The following is a 7,623-nucleotide window of genomic DNA, read 5'->3' as shown; positions in this document are numbered from 1 at the left end:
TTTTTTGTTTGTTTGTTTCTTTCTTTTGTAACTCCCACATCCGTTTGGTTATTTTAGTTGGTGCCAGAAAATTACTGTGACCCTCTTTATCTGAACTCTGATCAGCAGGCCCTCTAGTTCTCCCCAGGTCTGTATTTTTTTTTTTTTTTTTTTGCTCTCCCACCCTACTTCAAACCAGAAAAGTAGCTGTTGAAAGCAGAACAGTTACCATAGCAACCACTTGGCAGCTTCCTCAGCGTATCTCATACCAAGTAACAGTGTTGATTCCCGAGGCTGGGTGGGAGGGGGTGGAGCTCTGAGGAGGTAAAGGAAGGTTACTGTGCACTTAGTTAATATGCAAAACCACTTACTGCAGGGCTGGATGAGCCGTGAATAAGTGCAAACAAAGCCATGCTTGATCAGTTAACATGGACTTTACACACAAGTTGCTCTGTCCAAGGATGCAGATGTTTGGCTCAATGAGAAATCCTACAATTGGACAGTAAAAGAGACAAGAAGCAATGCTGAATGCATTCAAGAGTACAACTCTATTTCTGTAATGGCTTGTCAAATATGGAAGGAAGAAATGGAAGTCTGGAGACCACTGTCCTTTCCCTCTTTGTTCTGCTCAGAGGGAAATGGAGCAGTCTGAAGCACAGGGATGGTATTTTCCCTGCAAAGCTTACACTCTGAAGATCAAGTTTGCATCAATTAAACTCCATGTAAGATAAACCAATATGTTCAGATCCAAGTGAGTGTAACATCATTTGGTTTGTGCTTAAACAAAACATACGGCTCAAGTAACATCTTTCACCTCAGAGTTTTCAGACAAAGGCGGCAGAGCTGTTCAGATAAAAACATTTAATGTGCGATTTTCTAACTTTGATAGAGTCCTGCTTCTTTCCTGGGGCCTGGTCAGGTTGGAAATCGATTCCCCTGAGAAGAGTGGTGAGATTCCAGTCCATCATTGTGCTGGCAGAGGTCACCTGCATGAGAAATGAGAAGATTGGCTTGGGAGGTGTGGAGCTGAAAACCATCCCCTGACATCATTGCCTGTAGCTCTGCATTGCAACGAAGGCTGCTGGTGGTAAGCCTGCAGCAAATGAGCTGAGCTCTCCCCAGCAGGTGTCACTGGGGATTTAGAGCATCCCAGACTTTGGGGAGTGAGGGGATACTATAGAAAAGGAAAGAGTCAAGGAATTATTAATGTTACTCAGTTTAAAATCATTTTGAGTAGCTACAAACTGATCATTTCTAGTAAATATCCTTTTGATAAAGTTAAAAATGATTTTAAATAATGCAGGACTTTTCCCCTAATTCTTAGGATGTTCATCTTCATCTCCATCTCTGATACTATATATATATATATATATATATATATATACAAACACAGACTTATTCTATACATATAAATTTATATGTATGTATAGATAAAAAACAATGGAATACATACTACAGCTAACAAAGAAGAAGAAAGGTATCTAAAGAACCAGAGATAAAACATAAATTATTATTCAGGACCAGGGACTCTACTTAGAAAACATCATCTGCTCTACTGAAACCACTTATAAAGTTCATAATGATCCATTTAAAATCCCATATTTACTTCAAAATTCTTCTAGAGTTCAACAGTTTGCTGGGACAGAGGTAGGAAACAATGAAATGTGACTTTAAAACATAGGTAACGTTGCTATGTGACTTATAGAGAAAATAATTCATGTATTCAAGAAAAAATTAGATGTCCAAACTGGGAAGTTTATAAGTCTTTGCACAGTAATCTATATAACTAAAGCACTTGCCACCTTGGCCCAGAGGCAGGTGTGTATGACCTCTTTCAACTCTCCACTAACTAGTACCAGCCTTGTGTTTATGCTACTCCATCACCCTGTTCTTTTTCTGTGTTCTAGGAGAGCATTCCCCTACATCCTGACTCCTTTTTTTTCTTCTCTATGCTGAGAAGATACTTTTTTTACTTCTGATGATTGTTTCAAACCAGGCTCAGTCTAGACAAAAATAAGCAAGCCACAGATGAGATTTGGAGGGTGACAAGTGGAGCCCTTCTCAGAGCTTCTTGCCAGACAGATCTCCCTAGAAAATTTTTATCAAGTCCAAAAGAATCAGCATAAGCAAGTTATTCCTTGGAGTTAAGGTAGGGGTCCCCTGTTAAAAGGCAAACACCTCTGGGAAGAGTAACACATTAAGCTGTTATCAGCTATTAACACTTTGTAAAGAATAAGCATGTCAAATCAAACCTCATATAGTTCAGGTAGGGCAAAGGAAGTGGCATACCTAATTAGGATCCTGCACCAGAGGGCCCTGGACTGTCAGCATGAGTATCCAGATATCTGAAAGAAAGGGTGATAAAATTGGAAAGGACAACTGAAAAGGGTGAGAGACCAATAGAACTCTAATTTGTCCATTTGATAGTTTTGCCTAGGACTGTATCTCTGGTCATGGACCATTTCATAGGACAGCTGAGGATTAAACAGGCTAGGATGCCAAAAGAAAAGAAGGTGGAGAAGAAAGAGGGGAGAGAGAGATAGAAATAGAGATAAGAGAGACACAAAGAGAGAATGTTACATGGCACATTCTCCAGACTGAACCTTTTCTAATTTTCCTATTTTTGTTCTTATAATTATATCTAGAGACCATCTCCACATCCAAAACTGGAAAGCCACACAAACAGCACTAATTATATATTTATTTGTCAAATCCTGAGAGATATCAAATCTCACAAACCTTAATTTAACAATAGAACAGGTGAGTCTGGCAATTGAGGCATGTGTATGACTAAATCATCTTATTAACATCTTCCTTGGCTATTTACAGTTATTTCTGTTTCACTGAAAGAAAGAGCAAATGATTTTTCCCAGTGCCTTTCAATAAGGCAGTTGTCAGAAGGATGTCTATGGTCCCATTTTTCTGACCACAACTCTAAACATTTATCTAATCACTTTATTGCTGCTGTTTTAATGATCGTTATTGTTATTATACATTATTAATAATTGACTGCCGTTGCTATTAATATAACTTTGGAAAGATTCTGAAAAGAGTTTTAAAACCACAAGAACAATTAATAAGAATTCTACTTCTCTATGGTACATTAATATTGCCTAGCAATGGCTGAAGATTTGCTGTATGACCAAAGTGTTATAAGGTGCCATAAATTATATATCTATACCCCTAGGAATAAACCAAAAACCCCAGCCTAATCACCACATGTGGCTGTCACCCATCCACATTGGAGAAAGAAAATTGATGGCAAAGAAAATCTTTATAAACTCAGACTGAGCTATGCTGGCATAGTATACATAGTGTCTGTTGCATTACAAAGCTAAAGCTTGGTTAAGGCAGACACATTCTCGGCGGGTGAAAACATAGATATTTATATCCATAAATGGTACCAAAATTCTTGAGAAGGAAATGGCTAAATAGATGTTCAGAATTCCCACTGGCCTAAAGTGAAACCTACTTCCCTCCTTCTCTCCACTTACTCTCATGTAATACTTTCAATTAATAATGCAGTAACAGGATTGGGGGAGGGAGAAATATTTTTAAAAAAAACTAATCAAAGCTAAAACTAAAAGGTGCATTAAATGGGCTCTTACACAACTGGGAGACAACTGAACAAACTGTGATATATGAAAGAAATCTAATTCTAATGTGCTGTAAGAAATAATCAGAGATGATTTCAGAGACTCCTAAGTAATATGAACTGATGAAGAGGTAAAGTAAGGAGAACCAAGAGAATATTTTGGATAAGCAATATTGTAAAGAGACTGAGCACTTTATTGATCAAACTAGTTTACAAAGGACTTGTAATGAAGCATGTTATCCATCTCCTGAGAGAGGGGTAGAATGGATGTAAAATATAGAAAGACAGTTCACTGTGTGGATTCATTGGGCTAACTAAAATTATTTATTATTTTAAAAAATGTTTCTTTTTCTTGGTTTTCAACTGGAGATGAGTTAAGAGGGGAAAGTGGGCTAATATTGAAGCAAAAAAAGTTCCAGTGAAACTTTTTTTTTAGGCACAGAAGAAAAGGAAGATCAGAAGGAAGAAAAGACAACAAGACAGTTTTTAAAATCTATGGATTATGTATTATAGTCTTTAAAAAGCAAGCAGGATGAAATGGAAAAAAGAGAAACTCCTAATGCAATAGAAGGGGTTTCCCCCTACTCTATTCTCAAAAAAGTTATGGACATAAAAAGGATACCTTGTCTCTATATCAGAACATGATGGTCAGAGGCAACATGAAGAGAGCCATAGGGAGAAAAAGTGTTTGATTCTAGCTTTGTATTCTCAATTTTATAAGAAATGTCTGGGGAAAGGATAACTCCTCTCTCTCTCTCTCTCTCTCTCTCTCTCTCTCTCTCTCTCTCTCTCTCTCTCACTCTCTGTCTCTTTCTCTCTTTCTCTCTCTGTCTCTCTGTCTGTCTGTCTCTCTCTCTTTCCTCCTCCCTCCCTCTCCCTCTCCCTCTCCCTCTCCCTCTCTCTCTCTCTTTGTCTCTCTCACACACACACATACTCACTAGATTTTGGAATATTTAACAGAAGTTATCAATTAGCTTTGCCATTACCTTCTGAAACAATAAACCTGCCACATTTCAAAATGCCGGAAGGTTACTGTTACCTTTAGAATCAGACAAAAAAATTTCAGAACCCCTTTTCAAAGCTTTGTAAACATCCTCCTTTTTATTGTGAGTAGGAGTAAGTTGAATTTAGGTTTAAAAGTGAACAAAAGCTGTATAGGTTGGTAGCATTACTATAAGAAGGGAAATAAAATCTTGGAATTGAAAAGGATCTCAGAGATGGCCTCGTTCAACCTGTAACTGAACAGAAATCTCCACTGCCTCTCCAAAGGTCATCTGCCATTGCAGAGAAGAACAATTCATTGCCTTCTAAATCAGTTTTTCCCACTCTGAGAGAGCTCTAAGTGTTAGGATGTTTTTGTTTATAAGAGTAAACCTACCACTTCAGGTGCCAAGATGGTGGAGTGAGAAAAGACTCCTCTGAAATCCTCCCCAAATCATCTCAGAATTGAACTGGGAGCTGGGAAACAGCTACCCAATATGGCAAGAAAGATCTACCTCATTCAGGTGGTAAACCTGCAGCAACAAGCAGCCCCACAGCAGGGAGCCAGCAGTGTGAGGACCCCTCTTCTTGCAAATCTGCAGCCCCAACCCAAGTGAGCAGTCTAGCTGGACCCCAGTGGCCCTTCCACTTGCACAAGCCAGCAGCAAGGCATTGACCCAATTGCTAACCAATAGTGAAGCCCTGCCCCTGGGCTGACCAACAATGACATATCCCCCTCCCCACTCACTCCTAGGGCCTACCATTAGAGAGCCTCTGTTTTCCATAGCAACCAAACAGGAGGGCCCCACCCCTGGGGCCAACCAGCAGCTAAACCCCACACTCAGGGAAAATTAACAGGGAGTCCCCCACCCAAAGTACAAGTCAAAAGGGAAGCCAGTTTTCCCAAGAAAGCCAACAGCAAAGAGCCCTGATGCCTAGTGGAAGCCAACAAGACCCAAAGCCAGCACAAAAAACCTGAACAGTACAATTCCAGAGCTCAACTCTCACATAAAAATTACAAGTCACAAAAAAGGCAGAAAAATGAGCAAAAAAAAGAGCTTGACTATAGAAAGTTACTATAGTTATAAACTTAGAAGAGGACAATATTGACAAAATTACATTGAAGCCTCAAAGGAAAATGTAATTTGGTCTCAGATCCAAAGAGAATTCCTGCAAAAGCTTCAAAAGGATTTTAAAAAGGAAATTAGAGAAATGGGGGGGGGGGAGAATTGGAAAAAGAAATGAGAGTAATGGAAGAGAATCATGAAAAAAAAAAGTCAGTAGTATGGGAAAAGGTATACAAAAATTTACTGAGGAAAATATTCCCTAAAAAACTGAATTGGTCAAATGGAAAAGGAAGATTAAAAATTCAGTGAAGAAAAGAATTCCTTAAAAATTAGAACTGAACAAGTGGAAACTAATGATTCTATGAGATCAAGATATAATAAAACAAAATTAGAAATTAAAAAAAAGAAAAAATGTGAAATTTCCTACTGGAAAAAGTAATTGATCTAGAAAATAGATCCAGGAAAGAAAATATAAGAATTATTGGACTATCTGAAAGATATGATCAAATTAAAAAAAAAAAAAAGCCTAGACTGTGGCTTTCAAGAAATCATCAAAGAAAACTGTAAGAAAGAAAATTGTACTGGAAGAAGGGTAAATTATCCCACATAAAAGAGGCAAGAAAGAGCTATTATAATGAAGGACAAGAATGAGGATGTTGGGGTGCAGGAGCAAAATGTAAACCTTATTCTCATTAAAGTTGGCTTTGAGAGGGAATAACAACAGTTGGATATAGAAATCTATCCTACTTTATAAAGAAATAAGATGTGGGGATAATAGAAAGGGCAACGGGTACTGATAAAAAGAGACAGTAAATTGGGGGAAATGATGATCAGAAGTAGAATGCTTGTGAGACAGAAAAAAATTGTGTTTTAGGGATAAATAAGTGAAAAAAAATAGTATGTAGAGAAATACATGTTATCGTAACTATAAATATGAATGGGATGAGTTCCTTAAAATGAAAGCAGATAGTAGAATGATTAAAATCTAGAATTCTACAATATGTTTACAAGAAACACATTTAAAGTTGGGAGTTACACACAAGGCAAAGGTATTATCTATTATGCTTCTATGAGCTCCAACAAAGCAAAAGAAAAAATAGATCTAATGAAAAGATATAAAATAGGAAACTGTATCTTGCTGAAATGTATCATAGATGATGTTATAGCATGTAAATTTTTGAAGAATTTGAATGAGTTACAGGAAGAAATACATAGAAGAAAAGTATACTAATGGAGGACCTCAACTCCTCTCAGAACTAGATAAATCCATTCAAAAAAGAAACAAGAAAGAATTTAAGGAGATGAATAAAGTTCTGAAGAAGTTAGATATGATAGGTCACTGGAGAAAATTAAATGGAAAAAGCAAAGAAAATGCCCTTTTTTCTCTATAGTTCATGGAATTTGCACAAAAACTGAACATATATTAAGACATAAAAACTTTACAATGAAAAGCAGAAACAGTAAACACATCCTTTTCAGCCCAAAATGAAATAAAAATCACTTTAAATAATGGACAATAAGAACATTTAAAATTAATTGAAAATTAAGTAACTTAATCCTAAAAAATAATTGCATCAAAAAACAAATCTCAGAAACAATTAATAATTTCATTAAAGAAAATGATAAAAATGGGACAACATACTAAAATTTTTAGAATGCACTCAAAGTGATATTTAAGGGAAATTTTATATCTCTTATTACTTGCATCAATAAAATAGAGAAAAAGCAGTTCAATCACAATTGAAGATGCAACTAAAACAGAACTAAAACCTGGTTTTATGGGGAGGTGGGGGAAGAACCAATAAAATACATGTCATTGGTAAATTTGATTTTAAAAGGAAAAAAAAAACAAACTGCTAGTATCAAAAATGAAAGGGGTGAATTCACAATCAATGGAAAGGAAATTAAGACAATTATTAGGAGCTATTTTATCCAATCATATGCCAATAAATCTGACAACCTGAGTGACATCTATGAATATTCATGAAAATATAAATAACT

General features: G+C 36.5%; 1 long non-coding RNA gene across 1 annotated transcript; it reads right to left on the bottom strand.

Moving 5' to 3' along the window:
- Window positions 1–566: 566 nt before the first annotated feature.
- LOC116423011 lies at window positions 567–5,207 on the bottom strand. The gene is made up of 3 exons (XR_004233501.1): window positions 4,953–5,207; window positions 2,269–2,324; window positions 567–965 (listed from the first exon to the last, which is right to left on the bottom strand). It is a non-coding gene; the product is annotated as an uncharacterized LOC116423011 (long non-coding RNA).
- Between the last annotated feature and the right edge of the window lie 2,416 nt (window positions 5,208–7,623).

This window comes from Sarcophilus harrisii, chromosome 3 (genome assembly GCF_902635505.1).
Source record: "Sarcophilus harrisii chromosome 3, mSarHar1.11, whole genome shotgun sequence".
NCBI lineage: Eukaryota > Metazoa > Chordata > Mammalia > Dasyuromorphia > Dasyuridae > Sarcophilus > Sarcophilus harrisii.
The sequence above is the reverse complement of the archived record's forward strand: the minus strand, read 5'-3'. Positions and strand labels throughout refer to the sequence as shown.